The sequence below is a fragment of the Eschrichtius robustus genome, chromosome 20 (assembly GCF_028021215.1).
Source record: "Eschrichtius robustus isolate mEscRob2 chromosome 20, mEscRob2.pri, whole genome shotgun sequence".
Taxonomy (NCBI): Eukaryota; Metazoa; Chordata; class Mammalia; order Artiodactyla; family Eschrichtiidae; genus Eschrichtius; species Eschrichtius robustus.
In genome coordinates this window covers 14824832-14841163 of record NC_090843.1, presented here as the reverse complement: position 1 = coordinate 14841163, position 16332 = coordinate 14824832, and the positions used below count along the sequence as shown (strand labels likewise).

The window sequence follows — 16332 nt, the reverse complement described above, 5'->3', positions numbered from 1 at the left end:
AATGCCAAACCACTACGTAGAACACCTGAAGCTTACATAATATTGTACATTATACTTCAATTTAAAAAATTAAAATAATGTATCTTATAATTCAAAAAAGAAGAAGACTATACAAATTCATAGAAACAGAAAGTAGAACAGTGGTTGCCAGGGCCTGGGGGCAGGGGGAAATGGTGAGTTGTTTGTTTAATGGGTATAGAGTTTCAGTTTTGCAAGATAAAAAGTTTTCGAGATTTGTTGCAAAACAGCGTAAATGTAACACAACCAACTTTAAAACATTTAAAACCGGTTAAATGGTGAATTTTATGTTATGTGTATTTTACCATAATTGAAAATTTTATTAATACAACATTATAAATCAACTATACTTCAATAAAGTTAAAAATTAAAAAATTGAAAAGACTATAAATCATTTATGTCAAGAAATATGAAACAAAGTAGACCAAATCTTAGAAAAAATAGAAATTACCTAACTTGATTTAAGAAGAAATAAAAAGCCTGAATGGTTCTACAGCTATTAAAGAAATTAAATCCATGCCACAGCTAGAGAGAAGCCCGCACACCACAAAGAAGAGCCCGCAAGCCGCAACGAAAGATCCCACGTGCCGCAACGCGTGCCGCAACTAAGACCCAATGCAGCCAAATAAATAAATAAATATTTTTTTAAAAAAAAGATGAAATCTTGCCATTTGTGACAACATGGATGGACCTTGAGGGTATTATGCTAAGTGAAATAAGTCAGATGGAAAAAGACAAATACCATATGATTTCATTCATATGTAGAATATTAAAAACAAACTAAAAAAAAATTAAATCCATAATTTGAAATCTTCCCACAAAGGAAATACCAAGTCTGGATAGTGTTCCAGAAGTTTAAGTAGAGATAATTCTAATTTTATAAAAACTCTTTCTGAGAATGGAAATCGCAGGAACACACTCTAACTCTTTCTATGAGGCCAGTGTAACCTTAATACCAAAATGAGACAAGAATAGGATGCAAAAGGAAAATGAGAAGCCAGTCTCACTCATGAATATAAATGCAACAGTAAGAAAAACACAAACAAACCAAATCTAGCAGTATATTAAAAATACTAGACATATCCAAGTTGGGCTCATCTCAGCTATGCAAAGGTGGTCTAACAACAAAAGAGAAACCTACAAATGTCATTTATAATTGTTGGTAATAGTAAACGTTGGTGCTCTATGTCACATTACTTCTGCCCTCCTCTGACATCCACTGTATTTACAGCGCATAATTTCCTGCAAGCTTAGACTCACCTTATGCTCCAGTGTCTCACCTCAAGCTTACATCATGTTGCTTTTTGCTTTTTGCCTCAGGGTCTTCTTCAATGGCTTTAGGAGTCACTTATCTCCCTGCTAGTGTTTCCCAGAAGCATAGGAGAGTTAAGTTCTCTAAGATGAAACCCTTTCATCCCTAAGATGAAACAGGAGCTGGTAGCTACATGCTCCAGTCTCCTTCTTTTGGGGAAGGCAATTCTGGGCAGCATCCTGTAGACTTATCAGAGGTCCCCACAGACTTGAACTTCCTTTGCCTACAGCTGCAACAGCAATTATGCATCGTTAATTGGCTTTTTCTCCTTCCCTGTTTCAGTCTCTTTGCTCCTTCACTCCCTGCTTCCTGGCATCACCTCTCAAATAATCTACCCGAACTGAAGTCCTTGTTCCAGGCTCTATTTTTGAAGGAGCCCAAACTAAAAACTTACATTAAAAGATTTAAGAAGAAAAAAAACTATGATCATCTTAACAGATCTAGAAAAAAAAAATGATGATATTCAACATCTTTCATGATAAAAGCTCTTAGCAAACTAGAAGGAAACTTCCTGGATGGCCTGGGCCCACGTGGCCCATGGCAGGGAGGCAGCCCCATACCTCTAAGTTGGTTGTGTGGTTGACAGAGCAGGGGAGGGAAGAGAAAGGACAAAAACAGGAAACAACCGCGAAAACAATAGGCCGGTGGACCCAGAGAGACGCAGACGTGAGCTCCGCAGAGCAGGGACTGTCTGGCCGCAGGGAACTCTGTGCATCTCCAGCCCCTGGGCTTGAGGGAGGCCGGGGAGGGGTGGGGAGGCCCAGGGAGGGGAAAGGACAAGAACTCAAGTCTTGATTGACAGTCCATCCCAAGCCCTTTCCACTCTGCCACGAGGGAAGCGAGGAGGAGCAAGGAACGTGAACTTACCTGTCATCTGCTAAAGGGCGTGGCTGCGATGGGGAAGGAGGGTGGCCAGGGGTCCAGCTTCCAGATGCCGCTTGTGGCAGGGCTGCCACCCGTTCAGCAAGTATAATCAGGCTTTGGCCCAAACGCCCCTCTCAGGAGTCACGTGCTTCCTGTCCCAGCTGCGACTTCAGACTAACCTCACTTTCAGTCCATTACCTCTTGTTTTAAACTCTGTTAAAATATACACCCTGTAAAATTGACCGTTTTAACCATCTTTAGTGTCCAGCTCTGTGGCATTAAGTCCATTCACACTGCTGTGCAACTATCACCACCACCACCCCTCTCCAGAACCGCCATCCCTCACCATCATCCCAAACTGAAACCCCTCTCTTTTCAACACTGACTCCCCCTCCCCGCAGCCCCTGGCAGCCACTGTTCTACTTTCTGTTTCTCAGCTGAACTGCTCTAGGGACCTCACATGAGTGGAATCACACAGTATTTGTTTTTTTGTGACTGGCTTATTTCACTGGGCATGACGTCCTCAAGGCTCATCCATGTCATAGCATGTGTTAGAATTTCCTTCCTGGGGGCTTCCCTGGTGGTGCAGTGGTTAAGAATCTGCCTGCCAGTGCACGGGACACGGGTTCGAGCCCTGGTCCGGGAGGATCCCACATGCCGTGGAGCAACTAAGCCCGTGCGCCACAACTACTGAGCCTGCGCTCTAGAGCCTGCGAGCCACAACTACTGAAGCCTGTGTGCCTAGAGCCTGTGCTCCGCAACAAGAGAAGCCACCGCAATGAGAAGCCCACACACCGCAACGAAGAGTAGGCCCCTGCCCTGCTCTCTGCAACTAGAGAAAGCCCGCGCGCAGCAACGAAGACCCAACGCAGCCAAAAATAAATAAATTAATTTATGAAAAAAAAATTTCCTTCCTTTTTAAGGCTGAATAACACCACCTTGTATGAATACACCCCATTTTGTTTATCCACTTATCAGTCAATAGACACGTGGGATGCCTCCTCCTTTTGGCTCTTGTGAATAATTCTGCTGTGATCATGGGTGCACAAACATGTCTTTGAGTCCCTGCTTTGAGGCAACTCAAACTCTTTGAGGCAAATACCCAGAATTGGAATTGCTGGATCATATGGTAGTTCTACGTTTAATTTTTCTGTTTTTTTCTTTTGGCTTGCTGGATCTTAGTTCCCTGGCCAGGGATTGAACCTGGGCCACGGCAGTGAAAGTGCCGAGTCCTAATCACTGAACCACCAGGGAAGTCCCTCTCCAGTCTCTCTTCTGATGTGCGGTTTCTGCACTCCTGGGAGCCTTTGCTGAATGAGACAGTTCCAAGATGAGTTGCCCTCTGAACCCCTGCGGGAGGCTTGTGAACAGCACAGAGCTGGGTCTTCCTTGTATTTGACGTGTCCTGCCACCAAAAACGTCTTCTTAACAACTAAGAACTATTGTATTCTCAGATCTTTTCACATCGGCCACCTCGCCTAGCAATTTAAAAAACCTACCCTGGCAGAGTAGCTTTGTACCAATAGGCAAAAAGTATCAAAGCTGGGAGCAGAGGTGGGTGCTGGGCTCACCCACAAGCAGAGGTTTTGCTCCCACAGCTCCGCCCCTCATAACTACCACTGAAACTCCCGGCTCAGCAAAAACACAAATTAGATCACGTCAGGGACCAACAGGACAGTCAAGGCCACGAACGCTGAAGGTCTGCTGGCTTTGAAGCGATCCCTCTTGGTACGTTTGTGCCTTGATTTCTTCATAGAAGTTCTTTTGCAATGTTCCTGTCATACTGCTGGTCAAACAAAGCCAATGTAGAATGTTGGGTGGGGACGTCGCAGCAAGGCTTTGAGGGGCCCTTGTGACTTTACAGTTTTGATAGCATCTGTCGTAGACACAAATTAGGGTGTGCGTCTCATTCATCTTTTCCCCAGGAGTTATGTCTGGACTTATCTTTTTTTAAGGGGAAGCCCTCCTTTCTCTATTTTTGACAGGTTGTCTGGGGCACTTCTGTCTTCCTACTTCATCCCACCTTCCTGGTCAAATGATTTCCAAGGTTGGCATCATGGTACCCAACCTTCAGGTCTTCCCTTGATTTTGTTTTGTTTTTTTTAAACAAGTTGGGGAAAGAGAGCCTTTTCCTCCTGGTTGCAGAGGTTGGAGGACAGACACCGCCTAAGGCTGTGCCCTACATTCACGGGGGGGAGGTGGGTTTGCAGGAGGTGAGGAGGTCAAAATGCACAGAGTAGAGGTGAAAATTTTCTGATGGTGTCCCAGTTACTGGTTCCAGCCATTCCTGAGGTCCATTCCTGCAGGTTGGTTTCCCCAGGCCAATCCTTTCGCCTTTTTTTGCTTATGCCAGTTTTAGCTGGTTTCTGCCCTGTGCACCCAGAGTCCAGAATAAGAGAGCATGAATCACGACAGTGAACCCCATCAGTCAACAAAGGGATGTTCCAGAACAAAACTGCACATTGCCTGGACTGGCCCTGGCACCAGTGGCTTAATTTGGTGCTGGTTCTTCACAACAAGAGGGTGAGTGATAAGACACCGGTTAGAGAAACATCTCCACCATATTGTGGTTTAAGCTCTAGGAAGTTAATATGGCATTTTGACAACAGCTTTTCTAATTCTTAGTTGTTGAAAGCCAAACTGCAGAGCAATGAGGAAAATATGAATACAAGTGTGTACGTAGTTCACCACAGATTGCTGTGCCTGACGCACTGCTCCTTCACAATTCAGACTTCGGTTTTTTTCAAGTAAAGAAATCAATACATTTTATTAGAACTTGTTATAAATATTTTTTATTCTCAGAGCTGAAATGCTAAGCCATTATTTAAATTTTATCTCCATTTTTTTTATTAGTTATCTATTCTATACATATTGGTGTATATATGTCAATCCCAATCTCAGACTTTGTTTTATCAGAGATAGCATCTCGCTGCACTTGGGCACTCCTCGGTCCAGGGGAGTAAAGAGGGAACCGCCTGGAAAGAGACTGTGGGTGCTTGAGGCCACGTGGCAGGAGCCCTGACAGAGCCCCCCAGCAGCTCACTTGGCATCAGGTCCCATAACCACTAATCAGAGCTGGGTCTGTAATAACCTGGAGCAGGGGGTGGGGAGGAGGCCCGTGAGACCTCCCTGCTGGCTAAGCACATCCTGCCTTTGGAGATGGGGGCACAAGGAGGGAAAGGGCCCAGGAAGTGGGCTTGAGCCTGGACTCCCAGTGGATCTCACTGACCAGTCCCCTGTCCAAGGGCTCTAGACCCAGTCACCATCACTATTTCTGACTCTCCTAAAATACAGGGCACCCAGTTAAATTAAAAATTTCAGATAATTAATTTTTAGTATGTCTCAAATATTGTACATTGCAAGAGTTACACATTGCGTGTGTATAGATGTACATATGTATACGTATGTATGTGTATATGTTGGTTTTTTAAGCTCTCCAGGTGATTCCAATGTGCACAGCGCTGAGAACCAGCACTCAGGGTGGAAGAGCAGACAGCTGGGTGAGAACTCACACAGGAGCCCAGGGGCCGGCACGGAGGTGTGGGCCGGTCTGGTATTGGGGATGACAGGGGTTAGAGGGCAGAGGGCACAGAGGGCGCACGAGGGGCAGCAGACACCCGCAAACCCCCGACAGTCAGCGTGCGGGAGGGAAACACTAAGGGGGGGGGGGCGGTCCATCTTCAGAAGGGAGGGCGTTGTCTTTCATGTTACAAAGTGTTATGCTCCCCCTGGATGCCGAAGCCTGATTGAAGCCCCCAAAGCTCTTCCCACTAGGGCAGGGTTCCCATTCTTGACAGCAGAGCAGAACCACCTACGCAGCTTTTCGCAGTGCAGCTGCTGGGTCCACCCCAGAACTGTCCAACTATAACCCTGTGTGCCCGCTTTAAAAGCTATACAGGGACTTCCCTGGTGGTCCGGTGGTTAAGACTCTGCGCTTCCAACACAGGGGGCGGGGGTTCGATCCCTGGTCGGGGAACTGAGATCCCACATGCTGCGTGGTGTAGCAAAAAAAAAAGCTACACAGACAGTTCTGATGCATCATTTGGGCCAGTACCCCCTCCTCAATTCCCCTCTCCTCTACCCATTTTGTGGCTTCTGAGCAAATCACTTTTCATGTCTGTTTATATCCTTCCCTTCTCTGCTAAGTTTCTGGTGCCTTCCCCTTCGAACCACCAAGAACAGGTACAATAAATGTTAATTAGACTTAACCTAGTGGCTTGGTTTTATGAGAGGCATGTTTCACAGCAAATGTTCTCAAACTTTAGCTTATATCAGCATCACTGGAGGGCCCCAGCCCCAGACCTTTTCATCGGGGTGAGGCTTGAGAATTTGCATCCCTAACAAGTTCCCAGGTGATGCTGATGGTTCTGGCCCTGGGACCACACTGTGTTTGTAAGAATGAAAAGGTGTTCTCAATTTAAATAAAGTCAAGGTAATCACAACTACAAGTAGAAACCAGAGATTTGGAGTAGAAATGCTGGCCAGGGCCGTGGAAGGCTAGTGCTTCCTAGAGCAGGCTGTAGGCTCACTGGCCTGTAGACTGAATGACGGAGGTTGCGGGGTCAGTCTAGCAGAGTGGAGTTAAAAGGAACTGTGCATGAATCTCTGCTCAGCCCATTGCTGGCTGTGTGACCTTGGGCAAGTTGCTTAACTTAGCTGAGCTTCAGTTTGCTCATCTGTAAAATGGGGTCGTGCTTATTATGTATGCATACTATGCATGGTAATTGAGTAGGCATGCAGCAGCAAGAGATTCAAGTCCAGGCCATTGGGATCTCACAACCAAGCTCTAAGGCCCTCTCGCCCACCTCACAGCCCCCTTCAAAGGCTTTTATAATGATTTACAAAACATTGAGTCAGAGCCTGGCACATGGTGAGCACTCAACCAAGATTGTGGTGGTTGTTACAGCTGGTGCCTGGACACGTACTTTTCTCTGTCCTTATAGGCTATGCTCAAGGACAGCCTAGTACGTGGCTTGACTACTGCATGGGTCTACAGAGTGTCAGACCCCAAGACCACCCCCATACAGGGAGGGGCCCGACATATGATGTTATGTTATACAGGTTATGTTTAGTCCTCGAGTGAGAAAAGTTTGTGAATATGTATTACTTAGAAACCTACTGGCTCATGAAGGACTTGAGTTGTTTATAAAGCCAGGCCCTCTGGTCTTCTTTTTGGACCCCAGCCCCCTCTCATGGGGAGCTACCCTGCAGAGTGGGGAGGAGGAACCAGTAGCCGTGGAAGATGACCTGCTGAACTAAGATGCTGGGGTCCCAGGAGGAACAGTGACTGCGCATGACGCCATCTAGTGCCCACAGTGAGCAAGTGTCCTGCCACCCAGTCTAAAATGTCTGACCATTAGGCCAGCTGTAGGTGATATTCGTCTACAATCACAAGGAGGTCTGAAATGAGCTGGGATCCTGAGAGAATATTTTTAAAGGGGGTGATCTATATAGATGCAGCAAGTTTACCCATAAACACCAAACAGCCAAAGAGCTGAGAGAGGGCAAGCCTGAGAGGGTCTCTCATAGAAGGGAGAGAACCTTCTCTCTGGAAAGCAGGGATGTCAGGGTAGCCAGCTGCCCTTTTCTTCCTTTAACCTTAACTACAAGGGCGAGAAAAAACTGAGATGCTTTACTAGGAACTCAGACGGGAAACTGAACCCTTTCCTTAGGAAATACGCCAAAGACAGCTCCTTGGCTTGTTAGAGAGCAAAGGTAAAAATCCAAGAGACATACTCTTGTTTTTTTACTGTGAGGCTGTTTTCTTTTGGGGACTGAGGATTAGCTTAAGAAATATTTGAGTATAGTCAAAGATCACTTTTAAAAAATCAATTAGAGCACAGGGAACTATGGTCAATATTTTGTAATAACCTATTAGGGAAAAGAATCTGAAAAAGAATATATATATGTATATATATACATAAATATGTATTACAAATATATACATATATATATATAACTGAATCACTGTGATGTACACCTGAAACAAAAAAGATATTGTAAATCAACTATACTTCAATAAAAAAATTTTTAGTTAAAAAAAATCAATTAGATATTACCAGGTGTTTATGTTTTTTAACCATTAGAGTATATGTCCAGGGTCAGAGGTGACAGCCACGGGGTCTGGGCCCAGTGGCAGCAATGGGACCTTGTTGGGCTAGTTCAGGGGCTTGAACCTGGCCTCCCTTTCCCCCAGCTCTGGGCAAGCTCTGCAGCTGTAATGAGGCCACCCAGCCACAATCAGGTTCTGTCACAACAACAGAGAACCTCCTCAGTTCCTCTTGTAAATAAAAGGGCTTCAGTCATTGATGAAGTAAAGGGCCCAGCAACCTCCTGGCGCTTCTGAGCCACTTCCCATAATGATCCAATCAGAACCGGAGGGCGAGTTAATCCACCCACCTGCAGAGTCCTGGGCCTCCTCAGCCTGTGGTATAAGCTGCTGGGTTCCCACCAGCTCCTGAGCTTTCACCCATTTCCAGATCAGTGCTCCCCTTCCCTCAAAGTCTCCCCGTTTGTCCCCTGAAATGTGTTTTACTGGAGAGAAATTTGCCCACATCCCTCACCCCTGCACAGACCCTCCCTTTGTTTTCTTGCCCTGACTGGAGCCGGGCCCCCCTGTGAGGATGTCTCTTCCCCCATTCCTCGTATCTCGGGGCTGGGCGGGCATTGGTTACTGGCTGGCCCCTCATGGCTTCAGCGTTCTGGAAGCGAGCCCTCCCTCATGTGCCAGCTCTGCATCTCAAGGCCATTTCCCCTACCTGGAGTTCATAGCCGTTCCTCCTCCTACCTGGGGTTCATGGAGGACTTTGGCTCTTCCTGTTTCCCCCCACCTCCCCCATCCCTGACTCCTGCTGTCACCCTGGGCAACCACTGTGTCTACCAGAAGGCCCACCTGAGCACCAACATCTGCTCCATTCCTCAACTACAAGTCTTTACCTCCATCCTACCACCCACCCCTTCAGTCACATCTTACTTTGTCACCATGCAATACTGCTTGCCTCCATATTCTTCATCTCCAGAATCTTCTCTGACCGCATCCCTGTCTCCCTCCATCAGTCTGGACCCCAAGGCCAACCACTCTCCCATCCACGCCCCCAGTGTCCCCTCTTTGCACCTGCTGTGCCCACACGGTATCCCCCATCCCCAAACAGACAAGGTTTCCTCTGCAGGCTGCAGCTCTAGCCAAGGTTGCCTCCACCTACAGTTATGCATGAGTGAGATGTAGCTAAGGAGGGCAGATTTACCCAGCGGAACCAGAGAGAAGCTTCAACTTGGAGACTCAGGGAAGGAGGGTGGAGGTTGGGAGTGACATGTGGGAACTGGATTTAACTAGAAGTTGGTTCATAGAACATTTGACCCTTCCTCCCTACGCCTGATGTAGAGGGGCAGACAGCAGTAGCCAATCCCAAGGCCAACGATCAGAAGATTCTTCTCCAAAGACACTTAAGAACCCCAGAGCAAAGACCTCTGCAAGCTGGCATTTAAGGGTTCCCATATGGTTACCTAAAAACAGAGCTCATCAGTTGACAAGCTCTACCCACCAACATGGGGCCTCAATCACCTTTTCATGGCCTCATTTTTAAGTGTGTGTAACCTATCAAGGATCACCAGACATTTAAGAAAATCTGCAACTTGGGAAAGATCAAGATAAACAAAAATGATCTCAAAGGATACAGAGATAATACAGGGAACTGAAAAACACTTTCTAAAAAAGTCTATTTGTTTTCCTCACATACTAATTTCCCCGTAAGAAAGGACCAAGGACCCTTGGAGATTAAAAATGATTGCTGAGGGACTTCCCTGGTGGCGCAGTGGTTAGGAATCCGCCTGCCAATGCAGGGGACACGGGTTCGAGCCCTGGTCGGGGAAGATCCCACATGCCGCAGAGCACCTAAGCCCGCACGCCACAACTACTGAGCCCGCACACCACAACTACTGAGCCCGTGCTCTAGAGCCCACGAGCCACAACTACTGAGCCTGTGTGCCACAACTACTGAAGCCCATGTGCCTAGACCTCATGCTCTGCAACAAGAGAAGCCACCGCAATGAGAAGCCCTCGCACTGCAACGAAGAGTAGCCCCCGCTCGCCGCAACTAGAGAAAGCCCGCACGCAGCAACAAAGACCCAACGCAGCCAAAAATAAATAAATAAATAAATAGATAAAAAAATCTTATTAAAAAAAAAAAGATGGCTGAGGGATTTCCCTGGCGGTCCAGTGGTTAGGACTCGGTGCTTTCACTGCCGTGGCCCTGGGTTCAATCCCTGGTCGGGGAACGAAGATCCCGCAATCTGCGGGGCCATTAAAAAAAAAAAAAAAAAAAAGGATTGTTGAAACTAACAAAAGTGTCACAGAAAACTTGGAAAATAAGGTAAGGAAAATTTCCAAGAGGAACAAAAATCAACAAATGGAAAACGGCACTGGGCTTTGTCAATCTGGTTACAGCAAATCCAACATAAGAGGGCTTCTTTTTCAACCAACATTTTCTCCACTCTCTGCCTGCCCTCCCAGCCCCCGCGACAGCCACCAGCCACCTGGAGTGACAAACCACAGCTCACAGGCTGCAAGGGGAAGAGCAGCTTTGCTAAGCAACAGCTGTGGTTTTATTGTGTTTTTCAGCATTGCGGTTTTATTGTGTTTTTCCTGTTTCTTCCCTCTGCAGCACGAGAGAAAGAAGGTGGGCTTCTGAGCCTCCCAGAATGGAGGTCAGACCTCAACTCCACACTTCGGGGGGCCGAGTGTAAGTTACCCACCTTCTGACCCTTTGTCCCCCCTTCGCTCCCCCTAAAATTGTTCTGGGTGTTGAGGAGAAGGCATCTCCTCTCCATCTTCACCCTCCACCCCCTCCCTTCCAACCTGGCCATCCCAGCCCCTGGGAAAAGACCACCACAAACCCTGCAGCTTGTGCCAAGGGAGGGCAGTGGGGGATGTGCTATTCCCTGCCCCACGCACCTTCCCTAGTTGCGTTCAGCCTACATCGCATCAGGTGTCGCCCCAGCACGGTAACCATCCAGGTAAGCCATTCCAGGTAACCATCAAGGCCAAACACGGTAGCTGTTGGTGGGGAAAGTCAGAGCAGCAGGTAGAGAATCCCTCTTCTCCGCGCCCTTGCGTCGTCTGAGAGCACCAGCTTCCGATCCTGCTAAAGGCAGACAGTCCAGCATGGGCCTCACATTTCCCGGGCGTATGTAGTGGCCTTTTCCCTGGACCTGTACCTACTGTCTGAGTCAGGAGGGCTCAGCTCAGCCGCGGTGATGAACCCAGACATTTCCGTGGCCGAGCGCGAGGGTTTCTTGTTTCGCTGATGAGAAGTCTGTTCTGAGTCAGGTGACTCTGTGATTCACATGGCTTCCGTTTTGTGCCTCCACGATGGCCCATCACTGAGTCGAACGGAGAGCACAGGAGTGTCGTGCCGGCTCTTAAATGGACCAGTGGCCGGAATTGGTCACATGCCCTAACCTAACTTCAAGGGAGGCTGGGACTGCTGTCTTCCTGGGTGTCCGGAAAGAGGAAAATAAGATCTGATGAAAATATAGCATTATTTCTGCCACTCCAAACACCCCTCCTTCTTTTCTTTTCTTCTTTAATTAAAGGCAAAAATTGGAGATAAGGGTATATCCCCTCTAGGAGAATATCCCGTTAGCATGTGAAAGGCCTCTGAATGGTATTACAGTGAATAGGGAATCTTTATTTAATTCAGCATTTCCTGAACTTATTTGGTCATTGAGCCCTTTTTTTCTAAGTTTAATCTCCCTTGGAACTAGTATTCTTAAGTTACAAACTTAGGGAAATTGTCCTCGACGCGTCAGCTGTGGCCCTTGGGTCTCTCACCTGGTACCAGCCACCTCTCAGTGCACCTCGTCTGGAGCAGGGGACGCCCCTGGAGAATCCTGGAGCATGGCCACCCCACCCCACCCCATCGTGAACAGTTCTTGCTGGGCGCCTCCCCTCCCCACTTCCTGTGATTCACATCCACTGGGCAGCCCTTTTCCAGGAACTCATAACAGGGAGGGGTGGGCCTCAGGCACAGATGCTTATTTGGAAGGGACCCGAGTTCAACCTCTGACCCAAAGAAGAATTCCCCTCGTCTGTTCAGGGTGAGGCCCTTCCCCTCTCTTGGATTCCTCCACTCGCTCACTTGCAATCCTCCTTTGGCCCTGCTGGGCGGCTCAAGCTGTTAGGCAGCCCTCCCTCCTGGAGCCGGGATCTGCTGTCGGGGACCCTGCTCCCCCTCTTCCAGCTCAGACCCTCTGGAGCAAGACGGCAAAGCCTGCTTCTCATCACACAACAGACATCCGAGCGCCCACCAGCTGCCCCCACGTCTCTCTAGGCCAAACTCCTGTGTCTTCAAATGTCTGTGACGGGGACTTCCCTGTCGGTCCAGAGGTTAAGACCTCGCCTTCCAATGCAGGGGGTGCGGGTTCGATCTCTGGTAGGGGAAGTAAGATCCCACGTGCCTCAGGGCCAAAAAACGAAAACATTAAAAAAAAAAAAAACAAACAAAAAACCCAGAAGCAATACTCTAACAAATTCAATAAAGACTTTAAAAATGGTCCACATCAAAAAAATCTTTAAAAAAAAAAAAAAATGTCCCCAACAGTTTCCAGGCCACTCACGGCCCTGCCCTCCACCTCCAGCCCCATCATCAATGTCAAGGTCTGATGGATTTCCCATCACCTTTGTTTGGGCTCAGCATTCCGGTTTCCCGATATCTTCTGGACTCCTAATTGGGTCATGTATCGTCTTGGTGATTAGTTACTCTTTCTAGCTTTGCGTTGCCTGCTAGCAAACTTGCTGAGCGTATTTCTGTGGCTTCATCCAAATCACTGAGGCAGGCTGGGCAGGGGAAGTTAGATTTGGAGAGGCTCAGGGAGGAGGGGGCAGGGAAGAGTACTTATTGGGCTCACCTGCCAGCCCTCTCAGAGGCCAAGTTTATTTACACAGTTGTTCTCTTGCCTGCCCTGCCCCTCCTGTTTCAGGAAACTTTCCCTGGGAACCCCAGGGGCTGCCATGGTCTCACCAGCCCTGCTCCTCTGCCCACAGTTCATTGGCCCAGACACGGGCTCATGACCTGATTTTTGGCCTTGGCAAAGGGTCTAGGCAGTCTCTCACCAAAGTGAAGGATGTTAAATGTTCTTTGTTTTGATGATATTAAGCCGCATGAGCCGATTGTAAATTTTGGAGACTAATCCCTTGTCGGTCGCATCATTTGTGAATATTTTCTCCCATTCTGTGGGTTGTCTTTTTGTTTTGTTTATGGTTTCCCTTGCTGTGCAAAAGCTTTTCAGTTTCATTAGGTCCCATTTGTTTATTTTCGTTTTTATTTCCATTACTCTGGGAGATGGACTGAAAAAGATACTGCTGTGATTTATGTCAGAGAGTGTTCTGCCTATGTTTTCCTCTATGAGTTTTACAGTATCTGGCCTTACATTTAGGTCTTTAATCCATTTTCAGCTTGTTTTTGTGTATGGTGTTAAAGAATGTTCTAATTTCATTTAAATGTTCTTGATCTTGGGGAAATACTGGTTTGCAGGGAGAGAGGAATGAGGCCCACCAGCCACTGGGGCACAGACGCCCCAGTGCAGTGCCCAGCCCCGCGGGAAGGGCAAGCAGGCTGGGCTGTGATGTTGGCTGTTACGGTCTCGTGAAGCTAAGGCATGGGTCTAGCACACATCATGAGAGAGATGGGACAAACATAGAAAGATAGTACAAATAGGTGCATTCACTGATGGAATACAGTTGGGTATATCTGCACATATATTTAATAACAAAAACACTCAGAAAAAAAATCCTCTTCCCAGCCCTACACTGACTCAGCATGAAAGCGACACACCCTACCTCAGTGCCCTGAGACTGTGGCCCTGGCCTGACCACCTGCTGGCCTCCCTCCTGAGGGCCCGCACCTCTCCCTGTTCTCAGGGGCAGCTGAGGGTGCTACTAGCCAGTCCAGGACACGATCCCAGCCCTGGCTTAATAGCTCTGCGGGGAACCCAAGAGCTGTCTCTGCTGCCATCAAGCAACAGGAAGCAGCCAGCAGGTGCCAACAGGGTCCTGAAGCCCCGCGTACGCCCTTGGATTTGGCTGCATCCAAGGACCAGCGCTTCGGACAGAGGGTGTGTCCATGGCTCTCAGGTGCACTCCTGGTGCCCACTGGGCGGGGGTGGGGGTGGGGAGTGGGGGGATGGGATGCTGGTTGGCAGAGCACAGGGAGCCAGCCTCCACGCAGAGCCCCTGCTATGCCGTCCTGCGGCCGGTGGGCCCTTGGGGTCCTCCTGTGAGCAGCCCCTTCCTGGTGGTGCAAGAGAAAGCAGAGCCTCCTCTGATTTCACCAGAGCGGATGGGGTAAGAGAAGGTGAAAGCATGTTGGCAGGACCCTAAAATCCAACAGACTGGCTGCTGAGCTCATTCCTTGGCGTCTGGGCGGATGTCTTATGTGCTTCTGACACGCACAGGTCGTGGCTTTGCCATAGCTGTGTTGGCTGAGTTACCTCCCTGGTGTTTTTCCCCTTGCGGATTTCCTGGTCCTATAACCTATTTACACCTGCCCCAAACCCTGCCTCATCAGGAGGCATGTCTATCCCAACATGGCCACCTTCCTGGAATTCAGCCCAAATCAATACTTTGGGGGACTTCCTGCAGTGTTTCAAGGAAGCTTTGCCCACAGAAACGAAGGAGGACTCTCCAGCCCCCGGACCCTGCCATGAACACCAGCAAGTAAACAAATACACCCCTCCCATCCATCCTCCCACCCGCTAAGCCCATTGCTCCCGCTTCACCAGCCAGACTCCTACCCAGGAAGACAGCCAAGAACGACCCCCTGGTCTGAGAGTGGTGGTCAAGTCTTTAAGAAGATGGAGCTGGCTTCCAAATCTAAAACTACTTTTATTTGAGGTTGGCTCAACATAAGGTGCCATTATCAATCAGCAGAATTATAAAACTGTACAGGAGGTACAAAAATAGGCCGTTTAACTTAGATACCCTCACATCATCAAGCTTTAAAAATACACATAAAAATTGTACAATCTGGCAGTTTATAAAATATTAAGCTAAAAAGAGGATTTTAGGTTCCACAGAGGATTGTATCACACAATTAACACAGACCCATCAAACAATTAACTGTCCACAGAGAAGACACAATGGCACAGAATTCAAAAAAAAAAAAAAATCACTTAAAAATTAACATTTTTACCCCAACCAAATTATTTATCCTTTAATGACAAAACTACTATAAGGCGTCCATCCTGTGGAAGGATACAGTATAACTTTTCCTTTTCCAGTTTTAAAATGGTCAGGGGTGTTGTCCAAAGCAAATCTGATGTGCTTTAAGCAAGTGCAATTGTCACTGGATACACTTCAGAGTAAAAATTAAATAAATATAAATAGGTTAAATAAATAGGCCATTGCAAAAAAGAACACTACATTAGGTTTGCATCTGCGAATGCTGCAGAGTTGACTGGTAATGCTTTCTAGGTAAAGCGGGGACTCCCCCGTCACAGCTTCTGGGACACTGAAAAGGAATACTGTACCCGCCAGACACTCAAGAGCACAGGGTGAGGCGAGTGGGGTGGGGACTTTGGCTGGAAGTGTTGGTTAAGGCTGCTCTAGGGGGGAGGCTTGTCGCAGATGCTGTCTTTGTCGTTTTCCAATGAATACAGAGAGGATTTAAGTGCCGATAAAAAAAATCGGGACCTGTTACTCGTGGAAATCACTGTTTCATAAAGAAAACCAAGTACAGGAAGAGTAGACACTTTGGTTTAAAGGATAACGGGTCCAACACTGGAAGGCGGAATTCTGGCTCATCTGTACAGGACACCTGGCGACTTTCTTCCAGGCAAGGCCAACGCGCCAGACCACAGTCAACTGAAACAACTACTCCAGGATGGTGAAGGGTGGCCAAGGAAAAGAAACACTGGAAAATACGAGGAAGAGGGATTTCAGAAGCTAAATGAGCAGAGAGAAAGCTAAAGAGAATTTAAAGAGGCTCCTTACGGGTGTGCTGTGCTCTGTCTTCCCGCACAGAAGGCTGTGAAAACGGAACCAGCCCACCTTCCTGGAGGACTTCAAGGCTGAGGATCCGATGAACAGAGATGCACAGTGAGAACAGCCCTGGGAAATCCAAGCCTGGCCACAGTCCAACTTC

The 16332-nt window shown here is 47.8% G+C and overlaps 1 protein-coding gene and 1 non-coding gene across 2 annotated transcripts in view; both read right to left on the bottom strand.

Annotated features, from left to right (window-relative positions):
* Positions 1–3376: 3376 nt before the first annotated feature.
* On the bottom strand, positions 3377–3448 carry TRNAE-UUC (transfer RNA glutamic acid (anticodon UUC)). The gene has a single exon. It is a non-coding gene; the product is annotated as a tRNA-Glu (tRNA).
* Positions 3449–15089: 11641 nt separating this feature from the next.
* Positions 15090–16332, bottom strand: part of ERN1 (endoplasmic reticulum to nucleus signaling 1) — a 97261-nt gene continuing 96018 nt past the window's right edge. The window contains exon 24 of the transcript XR_011071804.1: positions 15090–16101. The gene's annotated coding sequence lies outside the window, so the exon portion shown is untranslated. The remainder of the gene's footprint in view (positions 16102–16332) is intronic.